At 42.1% G+C, this 22,628-nt stretch overlaps 1 long non-coding RNA gene across 7 annotated transcripts in view; it reads left to right on the top strand.

Annotated features, from left to right (window-relative positions):
- The window catches only part of LOC111751632 (uncharacterized), a 185,396-nt gene that overhangs the window by 131,539 nt on the left and 31,229 nt on the right, over positions 1 to 22,628 (top strand). For 5 of the 7 annotated variants that reach the window (XR_010317364.1, XR_010317363.1, XR_010317368.1 and 2 more), the window contains 3 exons: positions 1,027 to 1,123; positions 2,774 to 2,893; positions 3,317 to 3,397. This is a non-coding gene — a long non-coding RNA (uncharacterized LOC111751632). Of the gene's footprint in view, positions 1 to 496; positions 682 to 1,026; positions 1,124 to 2,773; positions 2,894 to 3,316; positions 3,398 to 22,628 lie in introns of all 7 variants that reach the window. The other 2 variants (XR_010317366.1, XR_010317365.1) reach the window with 1 other exon arrangement.

Here is a 22,628-nt window from a genome sequence, read left to right as displayed (position 1 = left end):
GGTAGTGTCTGAGAAAAGAGCAATTTCATTTTAAGACACAGAGTTCTGTTTCTTGAGGACAGACGCTCGTACCGATGGTGCAGGTAGGCAGACATGCAGGCCTGCTCACCTGCACCATTGGTCGCTACTACTTGACTTGTAATTGCTGGAAAATGCACGGGACCTTCTCTTCCTGTCAATCAGCCATTGGTTGTTGTTGTTGTTAGCTGCCAGAGTCACCCCCGACTCTTGGGGACCCCATGCACAAGGGGATTGGACTGTTGTGATCCATAGGGTTTGGGCTGGTTGATTTTCAGAAGCAAATTACCAGGCCTTTCTTCCTAGTCCATCTTAGTCTGGAAGCTCCACTGAAACTTGTTCAGCATCATAGCAACATACAAGCTTCCACTGCCAGACTGGTGGTAGCTGTACGTCAAGTGCACTGGTCAGGAATCGAACCCAGGTCTCTTGCACAGAAATCGAGAATTCTAGCACTGAACCACCATTTCCTTCTCAGCAGTTGGTTGCCGAGGGCATCTTATAGCCAGGCCCTGTGCCGCATTTGGAAATTCCAACCCTCAAGGAGCACAGCATCCAGCTGGAATGAGGAACATCAGGCCGTGTAAAGTCAACGCTGGGGAGCTGCCAGTGCAGCCAGAGTGAGGGATATTCGGTCTTGTGTTTGTCTGGCCATTTTATTTGGTGAGTCTTTTGGTAATGAATTAAGGGCAAGGAGCTAAGCCAATTAGTGTCACTGTCTTATATGACAGCAAATAGCATGCCAGACCACAACTGTTTCAAACCCTTCTCCCACTGGCTGTAAAGGAGACTGGCCAAAGAAATCTGGATGAATTAGTTTAAATCTCTGATTATTACTTTCTGTCTTAGGGTAGGTTCTCTACAGACACAAAACCAGTAAAGGGTATAAGTATATATATATATAGAGAGAGATTCATATCGAGGAAATGGCTCACTCGATTATAGAGGCTGTAATGTTCCAAGTCTGTGGGTCAAGATATAGGCCTCTCCTGATTCATGTACCCACAGGAGCTGAGGAACCCAAGATGGGCAGGTCAGAGAGCGAGGCTGTTTCTCCCAGGCTGCAAAGATTGACAAACTCCAAGACTGACAGGCAAGACTGCAGGTAAGCTGGTAGCTCAAGCCCCAAGAGCAGGAAGTCAGGCGAATGGGGGCCCGCTGCAGGATCCAGACTAAGCAAATGCTCACCAGCCCTGCCAGAACGTCCGCTTATATTCCGTACAGGCCACGTGCCCAAGGAAATGCCCTTTCCACTCATTGGCTACTCAGAGCAGATCCCACGATGGGGGTGATCAGGTTATATCCAATCTCAGCATTGATTACAACATCATACGACTGCCAAACCATCGGGAATCCTGGCCCAGCCGAGTTGACATATAATCTTAACCATCACAATTTCCAACTAAAACAAAATGCCTGTCACTGGCCACAGCATCATCTTGACCAAAAAAGGAGAACTTTTATTTTTTTTGAGTCTTTTCTCTAGACTTGGTGCTAATTAAGTGGTTAAGTGCTTTGTATGCATTACGTCATCGGTCGTCACAAAAGTCCTACCAAAAACCAAAAAACCAAACCTGTTGCCGTTGAGTTAATTCTGACTCATAGTGAAGCTATAGGACAGAGTAGAACTGCCCCATAAAGTCTCCAAGGAGCGCCTGGCGGATTTGAACTGCCGACTTTTAGGTTAGCAGCCACAGCACTTAACCACTACGCCACCAGGGTTTCCAAAAGTCCTACCAGATAGGTATAGTTTTTAATCCTCCTATTTAACAGATAAGAAAACTAAGGTCTAGAGAGGTAAAGTCATGTGTGTATGCCAATGACATAGCTGAGACATGACATAACCTAAGCTTGCTGAATCCCAAGCTTCTTGGCACAGTATAAAAGTGACTTCTCCTTAGTGTTTAGTATCTGTTACTACTGACCGTGACTCAGGACTGTCTTCTTAATTTGTTCATCTTAATCAAGAGTCTCTGCCTTCTACTAGCACTAGGGACAAAAACGTGTAAGAGGAGCGCTCTGGGCTTGAGGGAGCTAACCCTGGTGTTACAACAAACACCCAGTGTAGGAACGCCAAGCATGAAGGAACACTAACTGCCCAGGGAGGTGGGGTGGGATGGCTTCATGGAACTTTCCAGAGAGAAAGCACAGCATGGCCAACAGTACAACATAGGGGAGGAGTCTGCCTGGAGGAATCTGGGGTAGGCCAGGTGGGGCCGAACTGAATGGGGACCCCGGCGGCAGGGGTCAGGTTTGGATTTCAGCAAGTGCTAGGCGGAGTTGGGGCAAGTGGTTGACACCATTGGCTGCTAATTGAAAGGTTAGAGGTTCGAGTCTACTCAGAGGTGCCTCCAGAGAAAGGCCTGGTGTTCTGCTTCCTGAAAATCGGCCATTGAAAACCCTGTGGAGTGCAGTTCCATGAGGTCCCCAGCAGTAACTGGTTAACTGGTTAGGTGGGGTTTTAGGTGGGGAAACGACTAGGTCACATCAGCGTTTAAGAAACTGGTTCTGCAGCTTTCCTCCTCGCTAACAGCCAAACCCAACCCACTGCCGTCCAGTTGGTTCCAACTCTTAGTGACCCTATAGGACAGAGCAGAGCTGCCCTGTAGTGTTTCCAAGGAGCAACTGGTGGATTCGAACCGCCAACCTTTTGGTTATTGGCCAAGCTCTTATTTATTTCCAGACATTTCTGTGAAAAGCCCTTTCTTATCTCCAACCCTAATCTGTTTTCCATTGACTTCTTGTTGTTTTTCAGTTGGCTGTTTCCTTCAGGGCTAGAAAGACATCCCCGTTTGTCTCGAAGACCCACAGGTGGGATGCTCTGCGGAGGAAGAGGTTGGATAAACACCAGGCTGACTCTAGCCTCGGGGCCTGAGTAAGTGGCAGATAGTTTCTTTAGAGTTCTGGATGAGGTCTACCTTGTCCTGCCTCAGCTATGTTTCATTTTCTTTGCAAGATATTTTGCTTTTTTGGTCACATTTTAAAATGCTACCTGAATGTTTCAAAAATCTGCTTCAAGCACACAGAGAACTTTTGGGCACATGGTTTCTACCAGACAACCCATTTTAATTATGCATCAGAAAAGCCTTGGCAATTCTCCTCTCCAAATGTCCCATTAAGTTTCAGGGACACTAAGGCTCTGATTACCCTTGGAAAGTATAAAACACTATGTGCAATTTAGACAGTAATTTTAGATAATTTTAATAGTCTCCCCTTTAGCCTGCCCAACTCACAGCTTCGTAGACTCTGAGACAATCTAACCCAGGGTTTCTCAACCAGCACTATTTACATTTTGCAGGAGGTAATTCTTTGTTCTGGAGATATCCTGCACTTTTTTGGACGTTTAGAAGCATCCCTAGCCTCTATCTGCTAGACACGGGTAGGTGCTCGTTTTTAAATAATTCCAGATGTTTTCAAACTCCCCTGGAAGGCAAAATTGCCCATGGCTGAGAATCACTGGTCTCACCTGTATTTTAACCTTTGCTGCATGGCTTTTGGCAAGTTACTGAAACTCAAAGAGCTCTAGTTTACTCATCTGAGAAATGGGGAGAATTATATCTACCTTTCATTGTTATTGTGAGGCTCAGATGAGACATTGTTGCGGTTAGTTCCTGTTGAGTTGGCCTCCAACTCACAGCGACCTCATGTACAAAAGGAATGGCTTGTTGTGAGCCGTATGTCTTCATTAGCCAATTTGGGAAGTAGGTTGCCAAACCTTTCTTCCTAGTCTATCTTAATTTGGAAGTTCCACTGAAACCTGTTCAGCATCATAGCAACATGCAAGCCTCTACTGACAGATGAGTGTTTCCAATGCTTGAGGTAAACTGACAGGGAATCAAATCCAGATCTCTCTATGGAACCACCACTGCCCCCCCTAAGTGAGATGGTGCTTGCCAAATGCTGACCACTTTCCTCGATTCTCAGAAAACCTGAGTCTACTTTCCATGCCTTCCTGCTCAGCATCCCGTGGTGTAGGAATCCTCTCCACCACTGAAGCATGTCTCCAGGACTTATCCACAATGAAATTGCCAAATTTAGCTACATAGAAGTGCCAGGGGATGGACTCCCTCTTTGAGTGGGCAACTAATATGCTGGGTCTACCTGTTCTTTGTTGGAGTCCCTGGATGGCACAAATGGTTAACACGCTCAGTTGGTAATCAAAAGGTTGAAGGTTCGAGTCCACCCAGAGGTGCCTCAGAGGAGAAGCCTGGCATCTACTTCCTAAAAATCAGCCATTGAAAACCTTATGGAACACAGTTTTACTGACACACATGGGTCACCATCAGTTGGAATCGACTCTTTGGCAGCTGGCTTTTGTGATCTGCTCTTTGCGCTTTGATAGTTGAGCATCCCATTCGAGGTCTGTACTTTCGAGCTGCCGACTGCACCCAGCAAGTAGAGCGGGCCAAGCTGATTTGAACACAGTAAGTCGCTCTCCATCCTCAGTCTTCTTTACCTACTTTCTACAGATTCTTTACTAGACACATTTTTTATTTAAAAAATTTTTTTGAACCTTGTTCTTTGTGTCATATCCCCCTCTTCCTCTGGTTGGCCCAGTGCACAAACAGTTAAAAGCACTTGGCTTGGCTGCCTCCCCAGTCCCTGCAGACTAAACTGGAAGGATTGAACGAAATTGATAGTACTAACGTTACATTGCTCAAATCCCCAAAGAAAGAGTAGCTGGGTGGATAGAAGGAATGACCCCAGAGAAAACAGCTGTCAAGGGCAGCTATTGGTGTATCTTTCATGGAAAGAGAGACTTAATGAGTTCTAAATTAACAGAAACTGGAGGTAGAGCGGTTGATCAGTCCACAAGGCGGCCACTGCACTGACAGGCACTTTAGAAGGGCTGACTGCTCTCTCACTTGCCCTGGGTCCTGGCGCAATCTGTCTGGCCGTGTTTGAGGAAGGGTGCTTGTGTGCAGATGAACACCCTTAATGACCCAGGAGCCTGCAGGGACAGACGCTGTCAGTTCAGGCTGTCTGCCGGATGGCAAGCTGCACGAAGCTGGGAGCACGCCTGAGGATCGATTTCACACCGCAGGCCCTGGAGGAGGACGGTGCAGGTTCCTTTCACTACTGCTCTTTTCCCTTCCTCCTGTGGGAGTTTATGTTTCTCCTAGAATGAGTATCAGCAGGTGTTTTAAAAGGAAGGCAGTGAATTTTAGTAAAAAGAGGTTAGACTTTGGAGGGAGACCGACCCAAACTTGAAACCTGACTCACCTACCTTCTCAATGTGTGCCCCTGGATAAGTTACTTCATCTCTTGGAGACTCAGTTTCTTAATCTTTAAAATGGGGACAAAATAATACTTGGCTCTAAGACTTTTTGTAAGGTTAGAAGTAATGTATATCAAGAGATTAGCCCAGGATAGTGGCTAAGAGTGTTCACCCAGTAATGGAAGCTTATTTTGTTATTTATAAGTGAGAAAACTAAGGCTCAGAGCATTGAAGAGACTTGGATATAGTCACCTAACCAGACAGTGGCAGAACAAGGACACAGTCTATGTGTGCTGCTTCCAAGAACTATGCTCTTTCCTTAGATTAAACCAGTGGCCATGGAGTAACTCTGACTCAGGGTGACCCTGTGTGTGTCAGAGTAGAACTGTGCTCCATAGGATTTTCAATGGCTGATTTTCAGAAGTTGATCTCTGGGCCTTTCTTCCAAGGTGCCTCTGGGTTAACTGAAACTTCCAATCTTTGGGTTAGCAGCCAAGTTATTGACCATTTGCTCACCCAGGGACTCTTTCCTTTACATTGTTCTTGTTGTTAGGTGCCATCGAGTTGTTTCCGACTCATAGTGACTCATACAACATAAGGAAACACTGCCCGACCTGCACAGTCCTCACAATTGTTGTTATGCTTAAGCCCATTGTTGCAGCCACTGTGTCAATCCATCTCATTGAGGGTCTCCTACTTTTTCACTGAGCCTCTACTTGACCGAGCATGATGTCCTTCTCCAGGTACTAATCCCTCCTGACAACATATGCAAAGTATGTGAGACATACTCTTGTCATCCTTGCTTCCAAGGAGCATTCTGGTCATACTTCTTCCAAGACAGACTTGTTCATTCTTTTGTCAGTCCATGGTATATTCAATATTCTTCACCAACACCACAATTCAAAGGCATCAACTCTTCTTCGGTCTTCCTTAGTCATCATCCAGCTTTCACATACATCACATACATAGGACCCAAAAAATTGAAAACACCGTGGCTTGGGTCAGGCACACTTTAGTCTTCAAGGTGAAATCTTTGCTTTTCAACACTTTAAAGAAGTCTTTTGCAGCAGATTTGCCCAGTGTGATGCATCTTTTGATTTCTTGACTGCTGCTTCCATGGGTGTTGATTGCGGATCCAAGTAAAATAAGATCCTTGACAACTTCAGTCTTTTCTTCGTTTATCATGATGTTGCTCATTGGTCCAGTTGTGAGGATTTTTGTTTTCTTTATGCTGAGGTGTAATCCATGCTGAAGGCTATGGTCTTTGATCTTCATAAGTGCTTCAAGTCCTCTTCACTTTCAGCAATCAAGGTTGTGTCATCTGCATAACGCAGGTTGTTAATGAGTCTTCCTCCAATCCTGATGCCCTGTTCTTCATATAGTCCAGCTTCTCGTATTATTTGTTCAGCATACAGATTAAATAGGTATGGTGAAAGGATTCAACCCTGACGCACATCTTTCCTGACTTTAAACCAATCAGTATCCCCTTGTTCTGTCCGAACAACTGCCTATTGATCTATGTAAAGGTTCCTCACGAGCACAATTAAGTGTTCTGGAATTCCCATTCTTCGCAATGTTACCCATAATTTGTTATGATCCACACAGTCGAATGCCTTTGCATAGTCAATAAAACACAGGTAAACATCTTTCCGGTATTCTCTGCTTTCATCCAGAATCCACCTGGCATCAGAAATGATATCCCTGGTTTGGTGTTCTCTTCTGAATCTGGCTTCAATTTCTGGCAGTTCCCAGTTGATATACTGCTGCAGCTGCTTTTGAATGATCTTCAGCAAAATTTTACATGCATGTGATATAAATGATATCGTTCAATAATTTCTGAATTAGGTGGGATCACCTTTTTTGGGAATAGGCATAAATATGGATCTCTTCCTGTTAGTTGGCCAAGTAGCTGTCTTTCAGATTTCTTGGCTTAGATGAGTGAGCACTTCCAGAGCAGCATTCGTTTGTTGAAACAACTCAATTGGTATTTTGTCAATTCCTGGAGCCTTGTTTTTCACCAATTCCTTCAGTGCAGCTTGGACTTCTCCCTTCAGTGCCACTGGTTCCTGTTCATATGGTGTCTTCTGAAATGGCTGAACATCGACCAGTGCTTTTTGGTATAGTGACTCTATGTATTCCTTCCATCTTCTTTTGATGCTTCCTGAGTTGTTTAATATATTACCCATAGAATCCTTCAATATTGGAAATTGACGCTTGCATTTCTTCCTCAGTTCTTTAGCTTGAGAAATGCTGAGCATGTTCTTCCCTTTTGGTTTTCTATCTCCAGGTCTTTGTATGTGTCATTATAATGCTTTGTCTTCTCGAGCTGCTCTTTGAAATCTTCTGTTTAACTCTTTTACGTCATCATTTCTTCCTTTTGTTTTAGCTACTCGACACTCAAGAGCAAGTTGCAGTCTCCCCTGACATCCATTTTGGTGCTTTCTTTCTGTCTTGTCTTTTTAATGACCTCTTGCTTTCTTCATATATGATGTTCTTGATGTCATTCCACAACTCATCTGGTCTTTGGTCGTTAGTGTTCAAAGAGTCAAATCTGTTCTTGAGATGGTCTCTAAATTTAGGTGTGATATAACTCATGGTCGTACTTTGGCTCTCATAGACTTGTTCTAATTTTCTTCAGCTTCAACTTGAGCTTGCATATGAACAATTAATGGTGTTCTGCAGTCAGCCCCTGGCCTTGTTCTGACTGATGATATTGAGCTTTTCCGTGGTATCTTCCTGTAGATGTATTTGATTCCTGTGTATTCCATCTAGTGAGGTCCACATGTATATTTGCCGTTAATGTCGGTGAAAAAAGGTATTTACAATGAAGAAGTCCTTGGTCTTGCAAAATTCTATCATGCAATCTCCAGCATCATTTCTATGACCAAGGTCATATTTTCCAACTACCAATCCTTCTTCTTTGTTTCCAACTTTCATATTCCGGTCACCAGTAATTATCAATGCATCCTGATTACACGTTCAGTCAATTTCAGACTGCAGAATTTGGTAAAAGTCTTAAATTTCTTCATCTTTGGCCTTAGTGGCTGGTGGGTAAATTTGAATAATGGTCGTATTAACTTGACTTCCTTGTAGGCATATGGATATTATCTTATCACTGGCAGCATTGTACTTCAGAGTAGATCTTGAAATGTTCTTGCCATTCCTCTTCAAGTTGTTATTCCCTGCATAGTAGACCATATAACTGTTTGATTCAAAATGGTCAATGCCTAGGATATCAATGTTTATGCATTCCGTTTCATTTTTGAAGACTTCCAATTTTCCTAGATTCATACTTCGTACATTCCACGTTCCGATTATTAATGGAAGTTTGCAGCTATTTCTTCTCATTGAGCCATGCCACATCAGCAAATGAAGGTCCCACAAGCTTGACTCCATCCAGGTCATTAAGGTTGACTCTACTTTGAGGAGGCAACTCTTCCTCAGTAGTCTTTTCAGTACCTACCAACCTGAGGGGCTCATCTTCTGGCACTGTATCAAACAATGTTCTGCTGCTATTCATAAAGTTTTCACTGGCTAAATCTTTTCAGAAGTAGACTGCCAGTTCCTTTTTCCTAGTCTGTCTTAGTCTGGAAGCTCAGCTGAAAACCTGTCTGCAGTGGCTGACCCTGTTGGTATTTGAAAATACCAGTAGCATGGCTTCCAGCTTCACAACAACAGGCAAACCCCCACAGTACGACAAACTGGCAGACACATGGGGATCCTTTATATTACAGCTGCCAAAATCCAGGATACAAAAACGCCAAGCAAATTGGACTGTTACCACGAGAACAAAGAATATTGTCTTAGAATGAGTCTCCTGAATTGCCGCCCATCACATGTGTTCATTATCGCTGGTAGTTTGCTTTATTTCAGATTATTATAAGTGCCTGGTATGACTTTTCTTTCCAGTATGTTCTTTTGTCTGCTATTTTAGCTAGACCTAAGCCTCGTCAATAAATTGAATTAACTGCAGTGATTTTGATACTGTCTGTCTTAATTAGTGGTTAGTAGCTTATTTGCTTCTATTTCCAAAAATAGTGTTTAGTTTTGTTTAAATTTATTTTCAGTTTCCTTTATTATTTTTTTTTTTATTGGATAGGGTCAACATTTAATTCACAGTGAAATCAGCCTGTAAGTTTAGGTGACAAAGCGGTGGCTGAGATTCCTTCAGTATTTTGTGTGCTGAATGTCTTTCTCAGTTATGTCTTGATGGAAACTGCAGTCCATCCTCCTGACAATGTCACGGCCATTATGGTTGGTCCCCTCTGTGTAGCCAAATATGTGCGATTTTCTGGGTTGAAAGTGCATTAGCTGATCCCTGTAAAATACATGGCTCTCTGTTTTAGCCAGGTTCACACGTTTTTGCCTTTTTTATGTCTTTAGTTAAAAACTGAAAAGCTCCTTTACCCTGAAAGGTGAATTGGGATAAATGCCCTATTATTAGCACACATACCACCTTTGGAGTGAAATGATTTATGCTATGATTTAATGCAAATATGAGCTTAAGAATAATGAGCACAGGTGGTCCATGATCCCAGGGAGCACCCAGTTAATCAGCAGTAATATTAATCTAATTACATCTTGACTGCAGAATGGGCAACTGATCGATCATGCTTCTTGGCTTGGGAGAGCTGGAATCACAGTCTTCTAACTTCAGAGATAGATTTTAGATTGGAACAAAATAAACAGTATCGTTTGAGAATTAAAAAAAAAAATCTTATCAAGGCAAATGGAAAATGAACACAAGCTTTGGGTCCATTTAACCATTTTCTAGCAGTGACAGATTAACTCTAGGATCAGGTCAGCACACTATATTTTTCTGAAAAGCTAAATTGAGGTAAGGATCATGGTATCTGCAAATGTAGCAAAGGTGGCTTGCTTGGGCCTGTTATTACAAAACCTGCCCTGATTCCTTAGCCCATAGCTTACCCACCAAACCAGCTGCTCAGAGGCGTGTACTGTTTTTGGCCCCTTAACTTTTAGAGTGCACCACATACGCAACCACCACCACCCCTCAGTGGTGGCTTGTGTGCTGCTATAAGGCTGAGCATGTGTCAGCCAAGCTTTCAGACTAAGACAGACTAGAAAGAAAGGCCTGGCGTTCGCTTCCAAAAATCAGCCAATGAAAATCCTATGGATCACATGGTCTGATCCACAACCAGTCATGGCACAAGGCAGGGCAGGATTTCTTTCCGTTGTGCATGAGATCCTTATGGGGCCTTATGGCAGCTAATAACAACAATATTTATAATAATAATAGCTAATTGGGAACTCAATGGGGCAGTTCTACTCCGTCCTATAGGGTCACTATGAGTCGGAATCGACTCAAGGGCACTGGGTTTCTGGGTAATATCTCAAAAATAATAGGAAAATTGAAAATTGTCAAAAATGAAATGGAACACATAAACATCAATATCCTAGTTATTAGTGAGCTGAAATGGACTGGTATTGGCCATTTTGAGTCAGACAATTATATAGTCTACTGTTCCAGGAATGACAACTTGAAGAGGAATGGCCTTATATCCGTTATCAGAAAGAACATTTCAAGATCTATCCTGAAGTACAATGCTGTCAATGATAGGATAATGCCCATATGCCTACAAGGAAGACCAGTTAATATGACTATTATTCAAATTTACGCACCAGCCACTAAGGCCAAAGATGAAGAAATTTAAGACTTTTACCAAATTCTGCAGTCTGAAATTGATTGAACGTGTAATCAGGATGCATTGATAATTACTGGTGACCGGAATATGAAAGTTGGAAACAAAGAAGAAGGATTGGTAGTTGGAAAATATGACCTTGGTGATAGAAATGATGCTGGAGATTGTATGATAGAATTTTGCAAGACCAATGACTTCTTCATTGCAAATACCTTTTTTCAACAACATAAACAGTGACTATACAAGTGGACCTCACCAAATGGAATTCACAGGAATTGAATCGACTACATCTGTGGAAAGTAATGATGGAAAGGCTCAATGTCATCAATCAGAACAAGGCCAGGGGCCACCTGCAGAACAGATCATCAATTGCTCCCATGCAAGTTCAAGTTGAAACTGAAGAAAATTAGAATAAGTCCACAGAGCCAAAGTACGACCTTGAGTACATCACACCTGAATTTAGAGACCATCTCAAGAATAGATTTGATGCCTTGAACACCAATGACCAAAGACCAGATGAGTTGTGGAATGACATCAAGGACGTTATACATGAAGAAAGCAAGAGGTCATTAAAAAAGACAGGAAACAAAGAAAATGACAAAATGGATATCAGAAGAGACTCTGAAACTTGCTCTTGACATCAATTAGCTAAAGCAAAAGGAAGAAATGAAGTAAAAGAGCTCAACAGAAGATTTCAAAGGGCGGATCTAGAAGACAAAGTGTTATAATGATGTGAAAGACCTGGAGATGGAAAACCAAAAGGGAAGAACATGCTCAGCATTTCTTAAGTGGAAAGAAAATATTCAAGCTGGAGTTGCAATATTGAAGGATTCTACAGAGACAATATTAAACGACACAGGAAGCATCAAAAGAAGGTGGAAGGAATACAGAGACTTATTATACCAAAAAGAACTGTTTTGACGATTCCCTTGCTGTCACTGAGTCAGTAGCATGTTCACAAAGAAATGACCCCTAACAGTATAGATGTCAGTGCCTGGGTTTCTGGGCAGCTCCTGGCCCTGGTGAAGCCCTGGTGGGGCAGTGGTTAAAAGGTTGACTGCTAACCTACAGGTCAGCAGTTTGAATCCAACAGCTGCCTCTTGGAAATCCTATTGGGCAGTTCTACTCTGTCGAATAGGGTCTCTGTGAGTTGAAATCCACTCGATGGCAAAGGGTTTGGTTTTTGGTATTAGCCCTGGTGCTGCAACAATTAAAAAGTTGATGGTTCAAACCCACCCAGCAGCTCCACAGGAGAAAGAGCAGGTGATCTGCTTCCGTAAAGATTAAGGCCAAGAAGACACTATGGGGAGGTTCTGCTCTATCACGTGGGGTGGCTGTGAGTGGGAAATCAACTTCACGGCACCTAGAAACAATAATTTCTTAAAGCGATAATCATCTCCCTTTCACCCCCACTTCACGTGTATCTCTGAACAAGGGTAAACTTCACATCCTCCGGATCTTAGGGATTCTGAAAAACTAAACTACTGTTTGTATAATAAAGGAAGGCGTCCTGGTGGTATAGTGGTTAAATGCTCGGCTGCTAACTGAAAGATTGGTGCTTTGAACCTACCACCTGGTCTGTGAGAGAAAAGTGTGGCAGTATACTTCCATAAAGGTTTACAGCAGTGGAAACCCTATGGGGCAGTTCTATTCCGTCCTACAGGGTTGCTGTGAGTAGGAATTGACTCAATGGCATTTTTTTTGTTTTTTAAATAAAGGAGTGAAGATTTTTTTAAAGCATGTTGTAATCAATGTAATTAGAGATTATTTGAAAAGGGAGACAAAAAGAGGAAAGCATTTTATCATCTGACACCGCTAATATACCTGTGTTAGCATTCTGGTATATATTTGTAATACAGCACCTAGTTTCCCAAGGGTTAAGAATCAGAATCAGCACAAAGCTCGTTCCTGTGAGGTGGAGGTCAGACATACCTCCACTCTCCAATGTTTTCACTATTTCTGACACCAGCTGTCCCCTCATGGCACCCTCTACTTCTCTGCCGGGCTCAATAATTTGTTGCAATGACCACACAGAACTCACAGACCATCCTCACAGTTATGAGGTTTATTAAGGAAGTAATAGGCTGTGCCTTGGGGTCAGGATCAACTTGGAAATAACAGGATATAACTCAGGAGACAGAATCAGCTTTGTCAATCAGGACAGCTTCCACAACTTCCAACCAGAACAGCACCCAGCTGTTTCTCTGCCTCGCTAGCTGATGACCCTTTTAGGCCTGTGCACACACCCTTCTCTGCCTTTGGCACCCCCACTGTCAGTCTCTCTGCTGCTTATTGGCCCAACTCGTGACCGGTGTAACAGTCCTTCAGAGTGGTGTCATGAGAGAACCAGCACAGAGAGGGCCACACACAGAGGAAAGACAGATGCCACATGAAGATACACCTACAAGCCAAGAAATGGCTAAAAATGCCCAGGGCTACCAGAGACCAGAGGAAACAAGGAAGCATCTCCCTCTAGAGCTGATGGAGAAAGCGTGGCCTTGCTGACACTCTTAGCTCAGAACTCCAGCATCCAAAACTGTGAGACGATAAACGTTTGTTCCTTAAAGACTCCCACCTTGTAGTTTTTGTTACAGCAGCCTTAGGAAACTAACACAGAGCCCTACTGATGTGATAGAGCTGCGATTCCCTTCCCTAAAACTTACTGGCTGCTTTTCCGCTGCCCTGAGTTTCATGGACAGATACTGACCTGATTAAGATAAATCCATCGCCTCCCAGTCGATTCCAACACAGAGCAACCCTACAGGACAGAGCAGAACTGCCACACAGGGTTTCCAAGGCTCTACATCTTTATGGAAGCAGCCTGCCACATCTTTCTTCCCGCTACATCAGCTGGTGGGTTTGAATTCCTGACCTTTTGGTTAGTAGCCGTGTGCTTTAACCACTGTGTCACCAGGGCTCTTTGAGTCATTAAGATAAAAGTGGTCACTTTTTTTTTCATCGAGATTATCTATGTAATAAGCATATTGTTGTTGTTAGCTGTCATTAAGCCAGCCCCCGACTCATGGAGACCCTATGCGCAACAGGACCTGACTGTTATCATCCAGATGGTTGTGGTAAACCCGTAATTTGGCTAAATAAAACAGCAACAATGTAACAATGTAATGTTACATAACTATACAAGATAGAAAACATAGTCTTTATTCTAGTAGAATATTTTTAAAAGGTTATTGCTGAGGTAGTCAAATTGCTGTTACTGTCTTTTCAAATACTTCCTTCCCAAACTGTAGGCATATTGTAAAAGTGGTTGTATTACTTAACTTTTAAAAATAAGTCTATTATAATTGAACTGTAATTGTGACTTGGTTCTTTTTGTTAGTATAACAACTTTATTGAGATATGACTCAGATACCGTATAATTTACTTATTTAAAGTATACAAGTCAGCATTTTTAGTATAGTTACAGAATTATGTGACCATCAATCCAATCAGTTTAGAACACTTTATCACTCTAAAAAGAAACCCTGTGTCCATTAGGAGTTTAACCAGATTCTTTCGTTTTGAAGTAAATCATCACAAATAGCTCCTTTTCATGGATGTCTAGGGCAGTTTGTCTACAACTTTGTTTTGATCTGATTACAGATATGGAGAAAGAGAGTAACTTGCCTAATACTCTCGAAAAATTGTGGTTAGATGCAGGAATAAGTGTTAGCCATCTGAAGCCAACATCGACATTCATAGTCTTAAAAAGCGATTTTTAGGTGGCATATTAGACTTTACCTCACAGACAATTCCTTTAGTTCCATTTTTTGCTCAGACTGACAAGTTGAGGACTTTAAACAACAACAACAACAACTAAAGATAAATATTTCCAATACGTGAAGCATATTCTGGCAAGCATCTGATGAAACCTTTAATAGAAGACTTTGCTGACAAAAGAGCTGTGGGCCATGAGCAATACGCCAAGTATCTCTTGACTGACCATGATTTAAATATATTTTTAATAATCTTTTCCTCTTAAAAAGGCAATTCTGGAGACTTCACTTTTAGGTCAATGAAATCACTGCCTACGGGTGTTAATCGCAAAATGGTGAGGAAAAAAGGAACCATTTTGTACACAAACAGGATGGAATGTCAGTTTGTGACCTAGGGCCTCTGGGGCATAATTCACTTCCTCTCTAAGCAGAATACACCAATTTCCTCCCCTGGAGGTCAGTATGGGAGGTGTAGGGTTACAACTGAGGCTAAATTCCAAGAGACATTTGAAATGTAATGAATGGCCTTGCTGGCATTGTGTAGCTACAAGGTTACTCTTAGACAAAGGCAATAATGAGAAAATAATAGCTGGAATGGTCTTGGATTGACCCATGAAGAGAAAGATGAACTTATTATATTTTTTAATAAGGGGAGAGTAGTCATTAGCATTGCTGTTTCTTCCAAATACATTTGGCACTGGTGGTCAACCGAATGACACAAGGACACTTAGGTCACTCCATTTTCCTGAATCATGAGACATAAATCAAAGCTGAGCATCAAAACTTCAGCCCCTTCTGTGACTCCATGCATCTGTAAATGGGAAAGAGGGCTTCCCCTCTGCCCCTTGGGCAGAAGTCTGCTTATTTGTATTCAGATATTGAATTGGGCTCTTGGTGGCATAAGCCCTGCTGATTTTGCAACTATAAATATTTCTAGTGAGAAGACTACCTGTCTTAGTTCTCTAGTGCTGCTCTAGCAGAAATACCGCAAGTGGATGGCTTTTAACAAATAGAAATTTATTTTCCCTCAGTTTAGGAGGCTAAAAGTTGGAATTGAGAGCACCGGCTCTAGGGGAAGGTTTTCCCTCTCTGTGGGCTCTTGAGAAAGGTCCTTGTTTCTTTAGCTTCTGCTTCCTGGTTCCTTGGAAATTTCCATCTATCTTACCCCATCTCTGCTCACTTCCTTGCTTTTTAATCTCTTCCGTATCTCAAAAGAGATCGACTCAAGACATACCCTACACTAATCCTGCAAAGACAACCCTTTCCTAAATGAGATTATAACCACAGGCCTAGAGGTTAGGATTTACAACACGTTTTTTTGGGGAACATAATTCAATCCATAACATCCCACCTTTTGGCCTCCCGAAATTATGTCCTTGCCACATGAAAAACACGTTCACCTCATTACATCATCCCAGAAGTCTTAAATCAACTCCAAGTTCAAAATCTCATCTTCTGAATCGTCTAAATCAAATATGGGTGAGACTTTAGGCATAGCCCATCCTGGGGCAAAGTTCCTTTTCATCTGTGAACGTATGAAATCTTCAGTACAATTTATCTGTTTCCAAAGTATAGTGGTAGAATAGGCACAAGGCAGACATTCCATTGTAAATGGGGAAAACTGGAGGAAAAGAAGGGATAATAGGCACCAAGCAAGTCCCACACTCAGCAGAACAAGTTACTTTGACTCTCAGGGCTTGAAAATAATCCTCTCTTCTGTGAGACCAGCTGGGCAACGGTCCTGCCCTCAAGAGTCTGCGTGTTGGCCGTGCCCTCTGGATTCTGGGTGTAGGCGCCTTGGCCCTGGGCTTCAGCTCTGCCTTCTAGACCCTCTGGAATGGCAACTCTGCTCACTTTATTTTGGGCAGCTCCATTCTTCTAGTCTGAGTGGGTACCCCAGCCCCTTGGCCCTGGCAGGTCCCATTCTTCCGCTGCTTGGATATGGCAGCCCTACCCCTTCAGCTTTGGGCAGTGACCGCATTCCCTTGCCATATCTTAATGGCAGCCGCACACTCCTGAGCAGAGTTGACAAAAATCTGACTCTTGAAACCTAGGAGGTTGTGGCCCCACCCATTGAAATTCAGGAGACTGTGGCTCTACCCTTTGAAACCAGTAAGGCCCTGCTTCCTGTGCTCCTTCCAGCAGTTCTCCTAATCTTTGAACTGCTCTGGGATGGTCCTTTTCTTTTCTTGGAGGACAACAGAATAACTCCTTTTGCCTGTTTCCTGCCTGTAGAATTCCAAGAGGCAGCCAATTTCTTTCCTTTTGTTCTTTCTCTATCCCCTTCAGTCTAAGCTGATGGGTTTTCTGGTGTGATAGTTAGATCCATTTGTCACAGGCTTAATCTCTTTAACAAAAGATTGTGTAGCCACATTCTTGGCCAACAATCTAGGACACATCTCTTAGTTCGTACAAAAGAATTTTCCAAATCTTTAACTTCTGTTCTCATTTTGTGCAGCTCATTTTTAAGCCCATCTCTTTCCTCTTGCATTATCACTATAAGTGGCAAGGAGAAACCATGTGCCCCCTTAGATCTTGTTTAGAAATCTCATCAGCCAAATATCGAAGTTCATCACTTACAAGTTCTACCTTCTACCAAGTATTTGGACATAATTCAGACAAGTTCGTTGCCACTGCTTAAAAAGTATCTGCCTTCCTCCACTGTATAATCACACGTTCATCATTTTCTTTTAAAGCCTCACCGTAAGCACATTTAACGTGCACATTTCTAGCAACATTCTTTTGCTGGCACCATATGTATTGTCTAAGACTATAGAAATTTTCTTTGTAGCTCTCCTTACTTCTTTCTGAACACTCACCAGAATTGCCTTTGATGTCCATAATTCTACCAACAGTCTCTTCAAGGAAATCTAAGCTTTAACTATTAGACACCTTAAAACTCTTCCAGTCTCTTCCCATTACCTAATCCCAAAACCACTTCCAATTTTAGGGCTCTATTTTTTATTACAGCAGCATTCCACTCTTCTGGTACCAAAGTCTGTCTTAGTTATTTAATGCTGCGATAACAGAAATACCACAAGTGAGTGGTTTTGCCAAAAAGAAACTTATTTTCTCATCTCTTAGGAGGCTAAAATCAGAATTCAGGGTGCCAGCTCTAGGGGAAGGCTCTCTTTAGCTTCTACTTCCTGGTTCCTTAGAAATCTCTATGGGTCTTTGCATCGATTTTACCCCATCTTTCCTCTGCTTGCTTGTTTAATCTCTTTTCTATCTCAAAAGAGATTGACTCAAGATACACCCTACACTAATCTTGCATCATTAATGCAACAAAGACAACCCATTCCTAAATGGGTTTATAACCACAGGTATACCAAAAACTCATTCCTGTGGAGTCAATTTTGACTCATAGTGACCCTACAGGACAGAGTAGAACTGCCCCATAGAGTTTCCAAGGAGCGCCTGGTGGCTTCGAGCTGCCCACCTTTTGGCTAGCAGCTGTAGCACTTAACCACTGCGTCACCTGGGTTTCCAACCACAGGTATAGAGGTTAGGATTTACAACACACATTTTTGAGCAAAATAATTCAATCCATAACACTGCCAATAGAGCCTGAAGTATAGATATTTCCATAACATGAGCCAAGTGATAGCGACCCTTTAATGCCAATTCTGGGCACCCACACACATCTTGTCGAAGACTCAGGAATTGTCTGACTATAATTCTCCCTTAAGCAAGTTGGATTAGCTAGTACAGACAAAGCAGACATCTCTCCGCTCCCTTAAATTATCGATTGTTCACCTGAACTTGAACCACATTGAAACACTTGAAGGTTTTTATAAGAACACCTTTCCCCAAATCAGAATAAAAATGCAGATTTTTGAAATCCAGACTTTTTATTTTTTTAATGAATTCTTCTGGAAAAAGAGCTTTTGTCAAATCTAGACGTTTTTACAGGAATCCAGAGTTTTACCACCTCTTAAAAGGTCAAAAGTCTCCTTCTCTTTTTGTAAAAATAGACTTCTCTCCATGGTTATTGGTCCAATCTTAGGTAAACATCTTCAATTTCTGGAAAGCCCTTGTGAAATTCCAGAGTATTCTTATTATTGCCTATTTGCAAGAGCACCTGCATTTAGGTATACACTCATAGTCCTTTGCTCAATCTCTCATTCTGATCTTAAAAATAAATTAGAAAAAAATTAAATAACACCCAATATTTCCCTAATAACTGAAGCATTTCAATTTTATGAAATCCACGCATTTTATTTTTGGGTTTATTTTGATCAGGAAACAGCCATTTTGGGCGATGGCAGCAGCTTAATAATACTACTGTTGTTATTAGTTGCCATCAAGTGAGCTCTCACTCATGGTGACCCCAAGTGTGCCTACTAGACCTGTGCTTCACAGGATTTTCAAGGTTCTGAGCTTTCAGAAGGAGATTGCCAAACCTGTCTTCTAAAGTCTCTCTGGGTGCCCTTGAACCACCAATCTTTTGGCTAGTAGTAGAGTGCTTAACTCTTTGTACCTTTCAAATGCCATTTTGAAGTGGAAAGGAAATAACATGTGAAGAGTGTTTTCTTCTGTTATTACTCTTTATACCGTTACAAGAATACACTGTTAAATGTGCTCTCTGTTGCTGACACTTTTAGGAAACCCTAATATTTTGCAGGAGCTCAAAAAAGTGGTGTAGTAGTTAAGAGCTTGGCTGCTAACCAAAAGGTCAGCAGTTCGAATCCACCAGCAGCTCCTTGGAAACCATAAGAGACAGTTCTAGTCTGTCCTGTAGGATTGCTGTGAGCTGGTATCAACTCAAAGGCAATTTTTTTTTTTTTAATACTTTGGAAGCAGACGTTGATAGTTCAGTGGTAGAATTCTTGCTTCCCATGCAGGAGACCTGGGTTCGATTCCCTGAGGTCAATGCACCTTATGCACAGCTACTCCCCACCCACTGCCCCCCTATTCTCCCCATCCCAGCGGAGGCTTGCATGTTGCTATCATGCTGAACAGGTTTCAGTGGAGCTTCCAGACTAAGATGGACCAGGAGGAAAGACATGGTGCCCTACTTCCAAAAACCAGCCAATGGAAACCATGGATAGAAATGGCCTATTCTGTGACCCGTCATGGGAATGGTGCAGGACGGGTCAACATTGTGCTTCGTTGTGCCTGGGGTTGTGCTTTAAGTGAAAAGTTACAAATCAAGTCAGCCTCTCATACAAAAATTTATAGATACATTGCTATATACTCCTAGTTGCTCTCCCCCTAATAATACAGCACATTCCTCTCCACCCTCTATTTCCATGTCCATTCGGCCAGCTTCTGACCCCCTCTACCCTCTCATCTCCCCTCCAGACAGGAGCTGCCCACATAATCTCATGTGTCTACTTGAGCCAAGAAGCTCACTCCTCACCAGTATCATTTTCTATCTTATAGTCTGAGTCGGAATTGACTCAATGGCACTGGGTTTTGGGGTTATAGTCCAGTCCAATCCCTGTCTGAAGAGTTGGCTTTGGGAATGGTTTCTGTCTTAGGCCAACAGAAGGTCTGGGGGCCGTGACCACTGGGGTCCTTCTAGTCTCAGTCAGACCATTAAGCCTGGTCTTTTTACGAGAATTTGAAGTCTGCATCCCATTGCTCTTCTGCTCCTTCAGGGGTTCCCTGTTGTGTTCCTTGTCAGGGCAGTCATCGGTTGTAGCCGGGCACCATCTAGTTCTTCTGGTCTCAGGCTGACGTCTCTGATTTATGTGGCCCTTTCTGTCTCTTGGGCTCGTAATTACCTTGTGTCTTTGGTGTTCTTCATCCTCTTTTGCTCCAGATGGGTTGAGACCAATTGATGCATCTTAGATGGCCGCTTGCTAGTGTTTAAGACTCCAGACGCCACTCTCCAAAGTGGGATGCAGAATGTTTTCTTAATAGATTTTATCATGCCAATTGGCCTAGATGTCCCCTGAAACCATGGTCCCTAAGCCCCCGCCTCTGCTATGCTGACCTTCGAAGCATTCGGTTTATTCAGGAAACTTTTTTTGCTTTTGGTTTAGTCCAGTTGTGCTGACCTCTCGTGTATTGTGTATTGTGTGTTGTCTTTTCCTTCACTTAAAATAGTTCTTGTCTACTATCTAATTAGTGGATACCCCTCTCCCTCCCTCCCCCCTCGTAACCATCAAAGAATAGTTTCTTCTCCGTTTAAACTATTTCTTAAGTTCTTATAATAGTGGTCTCATACAGTATTTGTCCTTTTGCAACTGACTAATTTCACTCCATGGAAACCCTGTTGGCCTAGTAGTTAAGTGCTACAGCTGCTAATCAAAAGGTCAGCAGTTTGAATCAACCAGGCTCTCCTTGGAAACTATGGAGCAGTCCTACTCTGTCCTATAGGGTTGCTGTGAGTCAGAATTGACTTGATGGCAACAGGGTTTTTAATTTCACTGCACAGGTCATTTAACGATTCTTATACAAATTGTTCCATACCATTGGTTACAGTTTTCACAATGTGTCAGTATTCTCATGATTTCCATTCTGTTTGTTCTGTTTCCATTGATTAGTTTCCGTTCCCCTCCTTGCCTTCTCATCTTTGATTTTGGGTAAATGTTGACCACTTGTTGATTATTTAAGGGAACACATTACTCGCGGGCGATATTGTTTATTTTATAAGCCAGTCTATAATTTGGCTGAAAGGTGACCCCTAGAAATAGCTTCAGTTCTAAGTTCAAAGCATATCTTAGGGTGATAGTCTCAGGGGTTCCTGTAGTATCTATCGGTATAGCAGGTCTGGCCTTTTTTTAGAAATTTGAATTTTGTTCTACATTTATCTCCCATCCTATCCAGGACCTTCTGTTGTGTCTCTGGTCAGAATGGTCAGTAGTCGTAGCTGGGCACCATCTAGTTCTTCTGGTCTCAGGTTAGAAGAGGTTATGGTTTGTGTGGGCTGTTAGCCCTATGTACTTGTTTCTTCTTTGAACCTTTGATTTCCTTCATTCTGTTTTGTCCGTATGAGTAGAGACCAATTGTTGTATCTTAGATGGCCGGTCAAAAGATTTTAAGATTCCAGATGCTACTCACCAAACTAGGATGTAGAACATTATCTTCATGAACTATGCTATGCCAGTTGACTAAGTTGTCCCCTGGGACTATTGTCCTAAGCCTTTTAACCCAGTAAACCAATCCCATGAGTTGTTTGGATATGTCTAGGAAGCCTCCGTAACTGTGACCCCCTATGTTCTTTGTCATGTATAAGGATATACATGCAGCACACACAAACCTGTATATACATTTGTCTACAGGTACACCTATACATGCATGTGCATTTACTCACATATGCCTTCCTATACATATATATATACATATATCTACCTATGTAATCACGTACATATTTTTTGTTTGTTATTACTATTGTTACAAAATTGTATATGTTATAGCATTTACTGAAATTGTTTCTTTTTCTTGTATACTTCTTACTGTCTCCATTTACCTTGGTCAAGTTGTGCGGACTTTGCCCATATTTGGTACTGTATTTCCCATCACCAAAAATAACAAACGTCTACTATCTAGAAAGTGATTCTACCTCTGTCTCCCTCCTGCCCTCGTAACCATTAAAGACCTTTGTTTTCTGTGTGTATATCTATTCTTGAATTTTTATAATAGTGAGACTATACAATATTTGTCTTTTTGTGATTGACTTGTTTCACTCAGGATAATGTCCTCCAGATTCATCCATGTTATATTTTGCAGACGTCTCGTTATTCTTTATAGTTGTGTAGTATTCCATTATATGTAAGTACCACAATTTGTTTTATCTATTCATCCATTAATGGGCATTTAGGTTGTTTCCATTTTTTTGCTATTGTGAATAGTGCCACAATGAGCATAGCTGTGCATATATAATTTTATACCATAATGGATATAAAAGTCACATGATCCCCAGTGTGTGCTGTTATTATGGTTGCCAGAGGGATTCAAGAACAGTTACTATTCCCTGGCACTTCCCCCGCGGAGCTGTGAGGATCACCAAATGTGAGCTTTACTTGTGACCTGCTGCTATGTGGCTCAGTACTGATGTAGAAGTAG

This window comes from Loxodonta africana, chromosome 13 (genome assembly GCF_030014295.1).
Source record: "Loxodonta africana isolate mLoxAfr1 chromosome 13, mLoxAfr1.hap2, whole genome shotgun sequence".
In the NCBI taxonomy this organism is placed as follows: domain Eukaryota; kingdom Metazoa; phylum Chordata; class Mammalia; order Proboscidea; family Elephantidae; genus Loxodonta; species Loxodonta africana.
Note: the sequence above shows the minus strand (reverse complement) of the source record. Positions and strands in the feature narration are given on the sequence as shown.